Source organism: Enhydra lutris, unplaced genomic scaffold (assembly GCF_002288905.1).
Source record: "Enhydra lutris kenyoni isolate GAN:26980312 unplaced genomic scaffold, ASM228890v2 scaffoldscaffold31, whole genome shotgun sequence".
Classification (NCBI taxonomy): domain Eukaryota; kingdom Metazoa; phylum Chordata; class Mammalia; order Carnivora; family Mustelidae; genus Enhydra; species Enhydra lutris.
The window spans coordinates 6,655,685-6,673,017 of NW_019154115.1; the positions used below are offsets into that span (position 1 = coordinate 6,655,685).

Consider the following 17,333-nt stretch of genomic DNA (forward strand, 5'->3'; position numbering starts at 1 on the left):
TATATATATATATATATATATATATATATATATATATATATACACACACACACATACACACATACACACACACACACACACACACACACACACCCCACATCTTCTTTATCCATTCATGTTGATGGACATCTAGGTTCTTTCCATAGTTTGGCTATTGTGGACATTACTGCTATAAACATTCGAATCACTACATTTATATCTTTAGGGTAAATACCTAGTAGTGCGATTGCTGGGTCTTAGGGTAGCTCTATTTTCAACTTTTTGAGGAACCTCCATACTGTTTTGCAGAGTGGCTGCACCCACTTGCATCCCCACCAAACGTGTAGGAGGGTTCCCCTTTCTCCACATCCTCACCAAAAACTGTCATTTCCTGACTTGTTAATTTTACCCATTCTGACTGGTGTAGGGTGTTATCTCATTGTGGTTTTGTTTTGTTTTTTTTTTTTAAAGATTTTATTTATTTATTTATTTGACAGACGAAGATCACAAGTAGGCAGAGAAGCAGGCAGAGAGAGAGGAGGAAGCAGGCTCTCCGCAGAGCGGAGAGCCCGATGCGGGGCTCGATCCCAGGACCCTGGGATCATGACCTGAGCCGAAGGCAGAGGCTTTAACCCACTGAGCCACCCAGGCGGCCCTCATTGTGGTTTTGCTTTGTATTTCTCTGATGCAGAGTGATGCTGAGCACGTTTTCATGTGTCTGTTGGCCATCTGGATGTCTTCTTTGCAGAAATGTCTGTTCATGTCTTCTGCCCATTTCTTGATTGGATTATTTGTTCTTTGGGTGTTGAGTTTGATAAGTTCTTTATAGATTTTTGATACTAGCCCATTTTCTGATATGTCATTTGCGAATATCTTCTCCCATTCTGTCAGTTGTCTTTTGGTTTTGTTGACTGTTTCCTTTGCTGTGCAAAAGCTTTGGATCTTGATGAAGTCCCAGTAGTTCATATTTGCCCTTGTTTTGGTTAACTTTGGCAATGTTTCTAGGAAGAAGTTGCTATGGCTGAGGTCGAAGAGGTTGCTGCCTGAGTTCTCCTCAAGGATTTTGATGGATTCCTGCCTCTCATTGAGGTCTTTCATCCATTTTGAGTCTATTTTTGTATGTGGTATAAGGAAATGGTCCAGCTTCATTCTTCTGCATGTGGCTGTCCAGTATACCTACCCAACACCATTTGTTGAAGAGACTGTCTTTTTTCCATTGGACATTCTTTCCTGCTTTGTTGAAGATTAGTCGACCATAGCATTGAAGGTCTATTTCTGGGTTCTCTATTCTGTTCCATTGATCTATGTGTCTGTTTTTGTGCCAGTACCATACTGCCTTGATGATTACAGCTTTGTAATAGAGCTTGAAGTCTGGAATTGTGATGCCACTAACTTTGGCTTTCTTTTTCAACATTCCTCTGGCTATTTGCGGTCTTTTCTGGTTCCATATAAATTTTAGGATTATTTGTTCCATTTCTTTGAAAAACAATTGATGGTATTTTGATAGGGATCGCATTAAATGTACAGATTGCTTTAGGTAGCATAGACATTTTCACAATATTTGTTCTTCCAATCCATGAGCATGGAACATTTTTCCATTTCTTTGTGTCTTCCTCAGTTTCTTTCATGAGTACTTTATAGTTTTCTGAGTACAGATTCTTTGCCTCTTTGTTTAGGTTTATTCCTAGGTATCTTGTGGTTTTGGGTGCAATTGTGAGTGGGAACAACTCAATTTCTCTTTCTTCTGTCTTGCTGTTGGTGTATAGAAAACCAGCATGTCATTTTTAATGGTGTCCTTTAACTTTTACATATTGTCAACACAATAATCATCAGCTTATTTTACTTTTTTCTTTCCTTCCCCAACCTTCCATTTTTTAGCTGCATTACTTGTACTTTCCCCACACATAAAACACATGATATGTAATACAGAACATGTTGTTCTTCCATCTAGGTTCCCGTCTTTATTTCAGTCCCAGAACAACAGTCAGTTCTTGTATGCTCATTGCTAGTCATCTCACTCAGGCTTACTCTCTCATCTCTCAGCAGGGGAAGCCCAGTCAGTATGTTCCTCAGCAAGGGCTCACGGGGACTGAATATTCCCATATCCTGCCTGTTTAAAAGTATTACTATACCTTGGTAACTTGTCTGAGCATGGAATTCTTGATTCACTCAGTATGTCTGAGTTTCTTTAAAAAATGCAGCTGCATTATTTCTTTGCATTGGAAGTTGTGTTTAGGGCATTCGATGCCAATCTGATTTTCACTTTTGATCTTTGTGCTTAGACATCCTAATGGCTTCCTTTTTAATTTATTTTTTCTTTTATTTTTAAGGTCTAATAATTTGTTAGGATATGTTTTCAAATGGATCATTTTGGTTCAGTTTTCCCAGGTACCAGTTGGACCTTTTCAATACATACATTTTGGTCTTTTCTTATTTTCAGAAAGTTTTCCTGGGTTATAGTTTTAAATATAAGTTCTGTTCAGTTGTTTTATTTTTATATTTAGGATTTCGAATTGTGCATACTTGTTTTCTTCTAGTTCAACCACTTTACTTCTGACCCATTTTATTTCTTTGCTTCATTTTCATTCTCTTGGGTTTTTTCCTGGCTTTCTTCAGTGTTCCTTAGTAACATTTTATTTGTATCTATTCTCCGTTGGGGACTTTGTAATTTAACCTTTGTGTCATGGTTTTCTTTTCCTTTTATTTCTTTCCTAAGTTCAGTCAACTCTCTTGCTGTTTCTTCCTGTTTTTGAAATTCTTATTTAAGGTGTGTTTTCCCAGCTCCAAATGCATCCTTAAGGATGTTTAATTCAGTGTAGAATGTTGTTACATGTTCCTTTTGGTTGGCGGGGTGGGGGGTGATTTGATTTCTATTCTTAAAATACTTTGTATATATTTATTCTGGTTTTACCAATTCATTTGTGGGTTTGGGTGATTTGTAAGACTCTTCCATTGAGGGGCATCTGGGTGTCTCAGTCAGTCAAGTGTCTGCCTTCGCTCAGGTCATGATCTAGGGGTCCTGAGATTGATTCCCACATCAGGCTCAGCGTGGAATCTGCTTCTCCCTTTCCCTCTGCCCCTCCCTCCCACTAGTTTGCATTCTCTCTCTCCCTCTCTCAAATAAACATAATCTTAAAAAAAAAAAAAAGAATCTTCCATCGAGGGTGTCTTCTGTCAGTGTAGTGAAGCACAATTGGGTGTGTGTGTGTGTGTGTATGTGTGTTTGTAAAAGGGGTTGTATATCCTTTTTAATCTTTAAATTTTTGGTTCTCTTTTATCTTGCAAATCTCTGAATTTCCCCCTTTGCCTCTTTTCACTGTCACCATCCAGTCTCCAAAGAACTCTTCTACTTTACTTTCTGTCTTCTGAAAAACAATGACTTTTTGATTACTGCTACCCCAAATCATGTGCTCTTTAAAGTCCTTTCCTTATAGTACATGCTCAGATCTGCTAGCAGTCTTTCAATATTATTGTGCCTGCTGTGGCTTTATGATGGTGATTTAGATTAGTTTTACACTTACTGTTAGCTTTTCTGCCTACCTACTACCTACCTATGGCTAGCTCCCCTTTTCTTTCCTCCACATAATTTTTCCATATTGTCCTTCCATATTACCTGCTTATAGGTAATTTGATACTCAGTCCTCCTCTGTGTTTTAGTTATGTTATGGGCATTGGTTTCATGTAATTTGTTCTTCTTGGTAGTTCTGTATTGTTTTTTGGAGGGGGGTTTGGGAAATCCAGTTCGTCTATTTATTTACCTCTTATATGTATGCATATATTTGTATGCATGTGTATATATTATACATATATATTCTCTCTCTTGCTCTCAACCTCTGTCTCTCAAATAAATAAATAAAATCTTAAAAAAAAAAAAAACACTGAGGGAGAAGATGACCATCTTACAGTCCAAGGAGAGGCCTCAGAAGGAATCAGTCCTGCTGACACCTTGATCTTGGACATCTAGCCTCTAGAACTATGAGAAAATACATTTCTGTTGTTGAAGCCACCCAGTGTGGTGTTTTGTTGACAGCCCTAGGATATGCATCATAGAATTTTGAAATAACAGCTCAAAATGGAAACAATACACATGTCCAACAATGGAGGCATAAGTTATATTGATCTCTAAATATCTACCTATCCCACCTGCTCTGGCATTCTCTTTGACTGCTGCCATCATAAGTAACCTGAACCAAGTCATGAAAATTATTGGTAGAATAGGCTCCATAGTCTTTCAGTTCATGGCTTTCTCCATGCAATGGGTAGAATAGAAAGGCACCACAGATTAAGACATTAGTTTTATTTGTCTTGGTCATGAACATGCCAAAGAGAAAAAATTTGTGCCCACAGATTTTAAACTGCATTGGCTCAATATACCCCTTTTCTCCCAAATGGTTTTGTTCTCTCTTTTCTACACAGATTTCCTCCACACTCTACTTCAGAGCCTCCTTTGAAATAAAATTTAAACTGTTCAGTATTCTTAATTTTCTCTCCATTATTTCTTTAATTACCATGCCAAGACCAAGACATACTTATTTATTTCTGAGAAATAATTCTGTTTTTGCAACAAAAACTATAAAAACAAAAAACTATATTATAATACAGTCCCCAAAATTCATTACCACAAACAAGATCTGTCAAGTTTATTTCTTATATATGTTACTTTTTATAATTTCTCTCCATTTCAATATAGTAGGTTCCTTCTACAGATGACTAGAATTCAGCAAGTTAAATAAATTAGAATGTTCTCCAGATATTGAAATATTATGCACTTGTTAAAAATAATAATATGGAAATAATTAGTGACATGAAAAGTGTTGGTAAAATGTAAAGGAAGCAGTATACAAAGTTATTTTACATAACATGATCCACATTTGGTTAAAAAATATATAAAGTGTATCTTTAGAAGAAGTATCACATTGTTTAATTTGGTCTTATACTTTTCCAGATTTTCTTAATGATAATGTGTTTTATAATAAAGGGGGGGAGGGAAGGCAGAAAGGAATAGCTAGGGAGAAGGCTGCTGATGGAATCTCATTCCACAGTTAAGATTTTTGTTGCATAATTACAGGATGAGGTAAGCTTTTTGTTTTTGTTTTTTAAAGGAAAAACACTATTATTATTATTTCATTCCATATTTTTTATAGCAAAGACAAACATGTGTAAAGTAGAAAGTGAACGTGCTATCCCACAACAGCCAGTCTCAATTGCAGAAGTCCAGCTCTGTTAAGAGTTTGGTGAGAACCTAATAGAATCCTAAAATAGAAGGATTCTACCAGATTTTTGTTCCTGTGCCAATACCATTGACACATGAATAATATTTTTACAAATATATTATTATGCTTTCTGGATTCTTCCTCACTTTTCTCTTTTAGTTCATAATGAACTGTAGATATTTTTCCATGTAGGCAAGGGGATAATGTAAAAAATGTAAAAAACTATAGCACGTATACTACAGCACGGGTAGTGTACTGATTCAGAAATTTTAACCAGTATAGCATGGGCACTTTAGGTCAGAATAAATGCTAAACTGGGTCTCAAGGCCCCTGCTGTGTCAGGGGTTAATCTTCTTGCTGCCAAAACAACAGAGGTTCAGGACACCTCACAGCTGGGCCTGGGACGATAAGGAGCAGCATATAAGGCAACTTGAGGGCAGTGGCCTTTACCACCTGGCGTGGAAGTATTTCAGAATTTTAACTAATACAGTGAGTTATAGCAGGTGACTATCAGCCTTATACATATATCTTATTCTTTTTAATGGCTCCTTACGATTGCACTGTATGGATTAATTTTTATTTTATGAGGCCCTTATTGATGGTTGTTTAGACAGTTTGTAATTTTTTGTTATTACAAGCAATGTGGCAATACACATTTTCGTACATATTCTGTTTGTGAGCATGGGCTGGTTTACCACTGTGACTTTGGAGAAAACATCTTTCTCCTTAGAACTGTGAATATTAATATTTATTTCTTAATATTAGTAAGGCTCACATTAGAAATCTTAAACTTTAAGAGTATACTGAAGTTTACATCAGTGGTCTCAAACCTGACTCTGCATTAGAATCACCTATAGAACTATTAGAATAATATACCATGACCCTGCCCCTAGCAATTTTGGTTTAGATGTGGGTGGGTTCTAGGTATTTGTGTTTTATAATAAGCTCCACAAATGATTTTGAGGCCCAGCCAGTGTTAGAAGCTACTGAAATGTGGAAGAATTAATATTTTAAAATAGGACAAGATTATACTATTTAGTGATTTGTAACATTTAGATAAAAACTACTGGTGGGGAAAAAAAAAAAAGTCTAGGTGAAGATGTGAAGCTACTAGAGCTCCTGTACCTGCTAATGAGGGTGTAAATCAGTAAATTCTTTTGTAAAGCTCTGGAAGTGTCTATTAAGTCAAACTTAATACCATACTTTATGACTCAGTAATGCCACTCCTAGGTATAAACTCCACAGAAATGCTTAACATGTTCACCTGAATGTTCTTAGTTGCACTATTTACAACACCCTCAAATATTTTACAAACAATCCAAATGGTCCTCCCATAGTAGAATAGAGAAAGTGAGTTTAATGGAGTACTATCCAGCAATGAGAGTCCTTCAACTCCAGCTCCATGTAATATGGGTGACTCTCAAAACATATGGGAAGCATAAGAAGCCAGATTCAGATAAGTGCATATGAGTGATTTAATTTACATAAAGATAGTAGATTGGCCAACCTTATCTATGGTTAGGATCAGGAGAGTGGTTACTTTGGGGTGGAGTAATGGCCTATAAGGGGACATGGGGGCTGGGGGCATCAGGGTGTGGGTTATGGGGGGAGGGAGGAATTTTCTTTCTGCTTTTCTAGTATCTTTGGCTGGTTTAATAATTACATTGACATAAGACAGATTAACAGGAGAGAAACAAATGTAATTACATATGTATAGGAGCCCCATGAAAATATGAGACCCAAGGGCAAATTGAGCAGTAGAGTCTTACATGCCATTCTGAGCTAAGGAATGGGATAGGGTGTGGGGCTTCAAAGGGGAGGAGGATGATTCACAGGATGATAAGAAGAGCAGGTGTTTGGTAATAAGATGTTTGCTCTGTCATACATATAGATATATAGGCCATACATGTAGGTATAGATGTTTCAGATAAAAAATTTTCTTTGGTCATAGCTCCTTCTGAGGCAGGCCCCCTATCTAAGTTCTTTTAGGTAGTTAAGGGAAAGGTAAAAGTTTTCCTTGGATCTCGTGGGTCTTAATTACCTTTCAGCTCAAAATAAGGCACACAGCAAAGTGGCATATTTTGGAGTCATGTATTCTGCTCCCCATCAGTCCCACCTTTGAAACTTCCCCAAGAAATTTCACAGTCCAGAAGCTGAGTTGGTAGATTGGTCCATTTCGTCGAACCAGTCCCTTAGTCCCAAGAGGAGGTCAATTCAGTTAGACAGTTGTGTCTCCATTCAGAAGGCAGCTGTGCACGTGGGCTCCCACAATTAGGTCTGTGATGCCAGCAGTCAGGTATGTAGTAAGAGGCATTTCTATGGAAACAAGAAAAACAATGGCTAATGATTGGAGCAGATTATAATCCCAGTTTCTGGGATTCTGAAGGCCGTTTGTAAAAAAGATATGTAGATATTTGGCTCAAAGCAAACGTCTTTAGATGTTTAGTAAGGGCAGGTGGTAGCAGTCTGATAGATTTTCCTGATTTGTAGTTGGAATGTTCCTGGTGATCTTTCTGACTGGAATAGCAGCAGGTCTGAAGATTGCCCATACATGTACTGCTCTGGAGTGACTTCTCTAAAGTTAATATCATATTGTCCAGCTTCAGTTTACGTGGCTTCAGAAAAAGAGCAGTTTTAGTCAGTAATTCCAAGTCAGAAGGGTAGGAGAAAAGTTGGAAATGTTAGTTTGGAGAGTTGCAACCAAATGTTGGAGGAAACTAAAAATTCAGCTTCTAGTCTAGTTTACCAGTAGAAAATAAAACTTCAAAGACAATTAACAGTATTAGAAACTAATATCCAGAAAGGTGTATCACTGAAACATAAGTTTTCTCTCTACAGTCACACCCTGTTCAGAGATAACTTCGATAAGAATAATTTGTTTGCAAATGAAACCTGGTTTCAATAAACTTGGCCTGATTTTTTACATATAAGTGCAGTAAGCATGATGATGGGTCATGTAGAATCTTTTCATCTGTTCTCTTGGAACTTTTCATAAGGAATCTCAGATTTGTCATTTTTTAAAAAATTTTATTTATTTGACAGAGATCACAAGTAGGCAGAGAGGCAGGCAGAAGGGAGGGGTGGGGGGAAGCAGGCTCTGATTCTCTATGCTTGGCGCGAAATAAAGCTTTGCTTGACCTTCACTTTGTATCAGTCTCGCTCCTTTGATTACGGACCCTAACACTTCCTGAGCAGAGAGCCCGATGCGGGGCTCGATCTCAGGACCCTGAGATCATGATCTGAGCCAAAGGCAGAGGCTTAACCCACTGAGCCACCCAGACGCCCCTCAGATTCATCTTTTTAAAAGCCTTGTGAGGCTAAGAAGCCAAACCAGGGTCTCACCATCAGACTTTGTGTGCATTACCTATAGATTTGGGTGAGTTCCTTTCCACATGAGGTCCCCCAAACCTGTGGTTTCTGAGCTGGCCAGGAAGTGGCCTTCTTTTCTCACCTAGTGAGACTGCTGGGAACCCTGTAAGCAAGGTACCAGGTCAATTTTTCCAAGAGGTTTTATTGTCTCCACAAAGTCAACCTTAGTTCCTTAAAGCTATCGGTATATCTGATTCTATGCACATTCTTCAAATATGACATTGCAGCCAAAGCCTTGGCAATATAACCCATGTTTCCAGTTGTGTCCTATTACAAGGAGAAAAGATTCTTATTGAATTTATGCAGCTAACTATATTGGCATGAAAATAAGAATACTAAGTTTCCAAATTCTGGAGTGATCAGGTAGGAAGAAAAAGTAATTGTTTCATTTTTGTTCACAAGGTTATATCTTACTGAAATTGTTGATAGCTTAAGAGAAAAGAGAAAAAGGTTTCCTTAAACCTAGAAAAACAAAACGTAAAAGAACCAGCAATGAATCAATGAAAAAAATTATAAAAATTATTAGTTATCCTCATTCAGTTGCATGTTATTAATTCTTATTCTACTTGAATCCAGTTTTTCCATTAGTTCTGTAAATTGTTACCCAGTTCAGTTCTATGATCTTAAAGTTACCAGAAACCTGTACATATCAGAAGTCCTTTCCTTGCATCTCTTTGAAAATGAAGTACTTTTGAGGGAACCCTTTTGCAAAGCATCAGAGTAAAGCAATAATTATCTGTAAGTGACAAAAAACTTTAAAATGTCCACTGTTAAAGATCTGATGAAATTCATGATAGTGGAAATGATAAGGAAATGTGTTTGTTTTTGTGGCTCACAACATTTTGAGATTATAACTGAAATTATGAAGATAACATAATCAGAAGTTCTCCTACCAAATCTTTACTAGAGTTTCTGTATCCAAGGAAGGAGTTCCACAGGTGTTTTCTTCCACTGATGTGCTAACTTAGAAAATGGAAAGGACTCTCACCACTCTTGCTTCCATCAGATCCTGTAGGCAGAAATCTGGGAGACTGACATAGTAAGAATTCTTACCTTATGCTGGCTTTTGTCAGAGGTCCCAACATCTCTCAGCTACAGTATCCTGAAGCAAGCAATGTCCAACCAGTGAAGGTCCCTTCATGGTCACCAACTGTAGGGGAGGAAAAATTTCCCTTCTGCCCTGCTAGGTTCTTTGGCTGGTTTAATAATGAAATTGACATATGACAGATTAACAGGAGAAAAACAAATTTAATTACATATGTATAGGAGCCCCATGAAAATATGAGGCCCAAGGGCAAGTCAAACAAGTTGAGGTTTAATATGCCATCCTAAGCTAAGGAATGGGATAGGGGTGTGGGTGGGGCTTCAAAGGGGAGGAGGATGATTCACAGGATAAGAAGAACAGATGTTTGGTAATTAGATGTTTGTCCTGCCATACATACAGGTCTTTCAGATAAAGAGATATCTCTGATAAAGCTTTTTCTGGTCCAGGCCTCCTATCTAAATTCTTTTAGGTAGTTAAGGAAAAAGTAAAAGTTTCTCTTAAATTTGCTGTCTTGATTGCCTTCAGCTCAAAATATCCTACATTCCAAAGGTTATGTATTTTGGGGGTCACACATTCTACTCCCCATTAGGGTGATGTTTTGTTTCTTAATCTGGAGACTGTTTACATGGTATGTTCAGTTTGTACAAAGTCATCACGTTGTGTCCTTATGATCTGTGGACTTTTTTGTATGTATAGTACATCTGACAAAAAGTTCAAAAAATACTGTAAAATCATCAATAGAAGGAAGTTCCTCTATTCTTCTATTAATAACAAAATTATTTCATGATAGAATAATAACTATCTTCCCATTAACTGTGAAAGAGGAATTTGGTCTGCAGTGGTATGCTGGAGCCAGCTTGTGTGGCTCACTAGACCAGCTTAGGTGGATCTTTTCAATTCATCAACATCATCTTGGTAGCTTGAAATTGGCCGTGTTGGGAATATTTACACCATGGAAATTGGCAAATGCTACATCAGTCTGTCGTCGTTTTCCCAGAGAGCTTCTTACCTACATAGTACAGAACTTAGATCTCTTTGCACATGAGAATATTATTTGGCTTGCTTTATAGACAGTGTAATTTTTAAATGATTAATATAAATGTTGAAAGTGGTTAAGATGAGCATGCTTTTTAGAATTGTTTTCACACTTCTCTTTTTCTCCTATAAATTTGAGGAGACTTACTTGCATTCAGATTTCAATTTATAAGAGGGAATATATCATCAAGAACTTTGTTGTCACTTTAAATTTGGTTTCAGTGTCACAGATTAGCATTACAAGAATATTACCATGCCTTGAAGTCTACTCTTGGTGATTAGAATCATTGTGAATCTCCTGAGACTGAAGCTACATTGCTTTTTTCTTTTTACTGCTAGAAAATGAATAAGGTATTAGAGAAAGCTAATAGAATTGTCACCCACAATTCTGAGACAGTCAGTTCTGTGCTGGTGTCTTTTATTAGCCAGGTGCATACAGACATAGTAGATACTCTGCTTGTTGAATTGTTGTCAATGGCATCGTTGCAGCAAAAGATGCCATTGACAGTTTAACATTTTCCTTTATTCTGTTTAATTCTTTGTCTCTACCTCCTCCTTTTCACTTTCTTTTTGTTTCTGTTTATAGCCATAATCTTCTATTTATTTCTGTGGTATCACTTCAGTTTCTTTAATATTAAAATCTTTTAGACACTGTTAAAAGTGGGTTGACTATTCTAATAGTTTCCCCAAGGGAAATTTGGAGATCTTTTTCATGTATGTAAAAAAATTTTTTTAATTGTTTCAGCCATATTTTTGCTTCCTGACAAAAAATAATGGCTTATTATTAGAAAGTGGCTTTAGATTTTTTTAGAACCATCGTGTTTCTAAGAATCCCTACTACCATCATGCACTAAAAATAATTTTAGTGACTAGGTAACTAACATTACTTAACAAGTATCAAAATAGATCATTATTTGTTAAGGAGCACCAAAAGAGAGAAACAAGAGAGTGAAAGAATTGTTAAAGGAGGAAAAAAATGTGTGCTAGTTTACCTTACTGTAATGTCAAAACTAATTGTTGGGTTCACTTGTTGTTCACCTATTCCATTTTTAATAAAGTTTCCCATCATCTTTTAAGTATTTTAGCAGTCATTAATGATTATTGTCTGGATCCACTATATCTTTAGGGATTACAAAATGGTGATATTCCATCATTCCTCCTCTTTTTAAGCTGTATTTCTTCTTTATAGAAAACTTTGATTGACTTTTTGATTACCCTGAAGAATAGTTTATGCAGGAAAGGCATGTAAATGCTTGATTTCCTTTATTTCCATCAACTGCCTTTGACTTTTACTTTAAATTTTTTTTAAAGATTTTTATTTATTTATTTGACAGAAAGAGATCACAAGTAGGCAGAGAGGCAGGCAGAGAGAGAGAGAGAGGAGGAAGCAGGCTCCCCACTGAGCAGAGTCTGATGTGGGGCTCAATCCCAGGACCCTGGGATCATGACCTGAGCCGAAGGCAGAGGCTTTAACCCACTGAGCCACCCAGGCACTCCTTTACTCTAATTTTTAAAATATTTTTCTAGTCTGTAGAAGTTCTGTGTCTTTTCAAATCTTCTTGGAGTTTACTCGTATTTTCAAACCTGTTTTTCTTTCTGTCTTTTTTTAAGATTTTATTTATTATTTAGAGAGAGAAATGGTGCTAGTTGGGGGAGGGGCAGAAGGCGAGGGAGGGAGAGAATCTCAAGTGGACTCTCCGCCGAGTGCAGAGCCCCACTCAGGGCTTATCTCACGACCCTGAGATTATGACCTGAGCTGAAATCAAGAGTCAGAAGCCCTACCCACTGAGACACCCAGATGTCCCAACCTGTTTTTATTTCTTGAAATATGATATTTTTATATCCTATGTTTCATAATTCAATTATATGAAAAATTTGTAGCCAGTCTATGTCCCCTATTGTTTCTGCTGGCTGTCAATCAAAGTGTTCCTTTTGGACTATGAGCTATATATTTTTGGTACCTTATTTTTAGAAATTCTTTGGAGTCTTGTATGAACGTAGGTTTCTCCATGAAGGAGTTTCATTTGTTTCTGTCAGATGCCTATAGGCATAACCAGCCTTAGATGTCTTCAAAATATCAGTTCTCTTAAAATATTTTAGACCACCCATTTAATGTGGATTCAGGCTGCAAATTGTGGTTTGTGGTTACAAGTAATCAGGGAAGAATTTTCCTCCCTTTCCTATCCCCAGGTTGTGAGATGGGCTGTATCTTGGGTAGTGGGTAGGAAAGTTTATAACCAGTTAACTCTATATTGAAAGTCTAGGCCTTGGATCTCAGACTTATGGAGAAGTCTCTAGTTAGGCTCTCCAACTTGGGTAGCCCCTGGAATTTGTTTTCTGTCCCCCAGCGTTGAAGATTGTATGAACCAAAAGTTAAACTTCATTGGGTTCAGTAAATGCTCTCACAGCAAAAAGGTTAATTTCAAGGCACCTGGGTGGCTCAGTCAGTTCAGTGTCTGCCTTCAGCTCAGGTCATGATCCGAGGATCCTGGGAACCCACGTCAGGTTCCATGCTCAGCCGGAAGCCTACTTCTCCCCTGCCTGCTGCTCCCCCTGCTTGTGCTTGCTTTCCCTCTCTCTCTGTGTCAAAAATAAATACAATCTTAAAAAAGAAAAAAAGTTAGTTCAACATTCTGGCTACCTCCTAGGGTTCCCACCTTTCCTTTTTTTTTTTAACCTGTGTATTTCTCATTTTGTTTTTAAGCAGGTCATGGATGCCCTTGAGAAGATTTTTAAAATATATCTCATGGAGCATTTTTAGTGTGTTTAGCAAGAGCCTCCTCAGTCCACTAACTTCATTCTCAGACATACAAACAACTTCATTATGTACTCTTTTCCTTAACGGTACTTCATTCTTTAATCCTTAGTTATATGTTATTGTACAGATTTTTCTAGGTATTTTATATTTGTCAGTTGTGTATATTTTAGTTCTTATGAGAACACTTGACTTATTCTACTGTTCTCTTTCATTTCAGCCTGCCAGATATATAGTAACTATCCCATAAAAATTTCACTGATCACTATAAAATAACTGAGGTTTTTGTTAAGATTATTTGAGAGTATATGGTATGAAAGAGGAAAACCCTTTTTCTAAAGTATCTGACTTATTTTTTGGAGAACTTTTTAATTGGAGAAATTTGACTGCTATTTGGGAATTGTTAGGTAAACATCTATGTGGTATACATGCATATATGACAATTTATTTTCTCTGTATTTTATTAAGTAAGCATAAAATGGATTGAAATATGTTCTGTTCCTTTTGAAATGTGAGTTTTGGTCAGTAGGGACACATTGTTCCTCTGTAGGTTCTTTAGCAGATATGAAGCAGATGTGTCATTGGGAGGAGACCACTAGGGGAAGAACAAATATATGAGTAATCTGGAAAAAGATTAGAGTCAACTTATGAATTAAATGTCAGCCTTTGGACCCAAACTTTTCCTTTCTTGATACTAAGAAGACTCAAGCAACTAAGTGTTCTTAAAAAGAGAGAGACTGTTCCCAGACGCCAGTACTACTTCACTATACTTACTGTCCTATTTCCAGGTGTTCTTGTTTTTGTTTTACAGTCTGGTTTTTATTTTCTTCGGGTAGGTACAATGTAACCCTTCATTAGCCTGGATTTGTACTTACGGAGTGAGTCTTCTTTCATTGGATTAGACGAGGTCTTTAAAATCATATGTGCTTTGTCAGTGCATTTCTAGGAATGTATGGCATGTTTATTGGTCAAATGCCTTGCAGATGGAAATGAAATTTTGTGAGGAATCTTCTGGATCAGATATGGATTTATTTTTACTTTATTAAAACTATTCAAGGGGTGCCTGGGTGGCTCAGCCGTTAAGCAGCTGCCTTCAGCTCAGGTCATGATCCCAGGGTCCTGGGATGAAGCCCCTCATCAGTCTCCCTTCTTTACGAGAAATCTGCTTCTCCCTCTCCCATTCCCCCTGCTTGTGTTCCCTCTCTCACTGTCTCTCTCTCTGTGTGTCAAATAAATTAATAAAATCTTAAAAAAAAAAAACTATTCAAAGTATAAAGACTTTAGTCTGAATTTCAGTGCTAGCAACCAATCTGGAAAGGGCTGCCAGGACAGTACCTGCTAAAGATGGCAAGGATTTTCATACACCTGGTGCCTCTCTGGTGGTGCTTGAATTGTAGACATAGACCAGGTGGGCGTTAGCAGATCTTCTAGATCTCTGAAGTGCTTCACAATGACTACATTCACTGGACATAGTATTTTCTTCTATATTTACTAATGTGCTTTATATTTCAATTCAATGAAATTCAATGTGTTGTTTTGTGTTTAATACCACCCGTTTGGTAATTATTGGACTAATTACATTCCCCAAAGGAATACTTGAGTGTTAGGGCTAGGAAAGGTTACACTTATTTTAGTTTAAAATTATATTTGCAGTAAGAAATAAATAATAGATTCCTAGGCACCTGGGTGGCTCAGTCAGTTGAGCTCCGATTCTTGGTCTCTGCTCTTGACCCGAGGGTGGTGGGACTGACCCGCACATCAAGCTCTGTGCTCAGCTCAGAGTCTTCTCAGGATTCTCTCTCTTTCCCTTTCCCTTTCCCTCTGCCCCTACCCCCACTTACATTCCTTCTGTCTAAATAAATAAATCTGTACTCTCTGCAGTCCAACTTGTAAATAAATATTAAATAACTGTAGGGGCGCCTGGGTGGCTAAGTCAGTTAAGCATCTGCCTTTGGCTCAGGTCATGATCTCAGGGTCCTGGGATCAAGCCTCATGGTGGGCTCCCTGCTCAGCAAGGTGGGGGGCTGCTTCCCCCTCTCCCTCTGCCTGCCACTCACCCTGTTTGTGCTCTCGTTCTCAAATAAATAAAATCTTAAAAAAATAAATAACAACAAAATCAGGATTTACCTACAATAAAATGAAATTTTCCAGCTTCTCTATGCTTCTGGACATACTATTTCCACTTTTCAGTACACTTAACCTGATTAGTGGCTGATATCGGATCATGGTGATTCCTGATAGCATATCTTTTAAATACTTCTAAGACTAATGTAAGAAAAATTATTTATTAATTTTTATATCGAGGATAAGCCTTTTGAAATCATGTCCATTCATCATATTCTTTCATTCATTCACCAGAACTTTATCACACACTTAATAGGTGCTAGGCACTATATTAGGTTTTGGGTTAGTGTTTGCAGCACATTTCTATCCTTCAAGAACCTTGCAGTTCATTCTGTTTAGATATGCTGGGCCATTGGAGAAAAATGCTCTTCAGCATAGAAGAGTTCTGTTGCCTCTACTGGCTCTGTTGCCTCTGCTTTTCACATTACTTAATTTCTTAAAGGTTGAACTTAGTATCCCATCCTGTGGTAGCTGGAGGAAAACTTAATGAAAGCCTTTTTGAAACATGTCCTAATAGCCTTGGGTCACCATTATGACATACTGTTCTAGATAAAGGATACCTGATATATGAAAAAAATGATCTGTCAAATATGTATTTTTTTATATATTGAAATTTTTGTATTTTTTATTTATAAATTGGTATATTGATATATAATCTACATGTAATTTAAAAACACCTGTTTTTAATTAATTACTTTTCTGTTGGTCACCATAAAATACATCATTAGTTTTTGATGCAGTGTTCCAAGAAAAAAAATCTATTTTAAGTGTAGACTTCAAAGAATTTTGCAAAGTATAGGTCCTTATAAATACCATCCAGTCATTAACCCAAGAGAGAAACCTGGGTGTTATTCTAGTTTCCTCTCTTCCTCACACCCAAAGAAGTACTAGTTTCTTTCTTTCTTTCTTTCTTTTTAAGATTTTACTTATTTATTTCAGAGAGAGCATGAGAGGAGAGAGGTCAGAGGAAGAAGCAGACACTGCCTATCAGGGAGCACACTGTGGGACTCGATCCCAGGACTCCAGGATCATGACCTGAGCCAAAGGCAGTTGCTTAACCACCTGAGCCACCCAGGCACCCTGAAGTACTAGTTTCTGTACATGCTACAACCTAGCTTCCATAGAACCTATCCTCTCCTCTTTGCTCTCATGGCTTCTACCTTAGTTTTCATTATGTTAGACCCTTTTCTCCTTTTTAACCTCTACTTATTGGAATCTTTAGTTAGTTTTTTTACCTTAACTCATTTCTTTCCTTTATACCTCCCATAATGTTACTAATTATTCTAATAATTACTGATTATTCTGATCCTATTAGAACCCCCCTCCCTTGCTTAAAAATACCTTGCTGTCTCTTCCCAGTCATTTTATTCTCAGGCATCAATTTCTGAGTAAGAGATTGTTTCTCAGCAATTGACTTGGTGGTGACATTATTTACCAGATAGGAAATATACATTGAGAAGTAGATTTGTGGATGGAAGATGATGACTTCATTCACTTAACACTGTAGGAGAAAAACAAATTTGCCTTGTGTTTCAGTTTTGAAATTATCAGAAGCATCTTCATTTGATTTTAGCTTTATGGAATCAACTGTGAGGGAAGAAGAGAAGCATTTTTTAAACATCCTTTAAACACCAGAAACTATTTTGAAATTTTATATTGATGTGGAAAAATAATTTTGCTAATGATAGGTGGGAAAAATTACAATGTTTGTTCAAATTTATTTATGCTTGTAGTGATAGTTAAGTTTAAGTTAATGAACTCTCATTTTTACCTGTATACACTGGCCTTTTAAAAAATGTCTTCCCAATTGATA

General features: G+C 37.1%; 1 protein-coding gene across 2 annotated transcripts in view; it reads left to right on the forward strand.

Moving 5' to 3' along the window:
• The window catches only part of LOC111153209 (leucine rich repeat containing 49), a 155,583-nt gene that overhangs the window by 69,123 nt on the left and 69,127 nt on the right, over positions 1–17,333 (forward strand). The gene's annotated exons all lie outside the window — the stretch shown is intronic.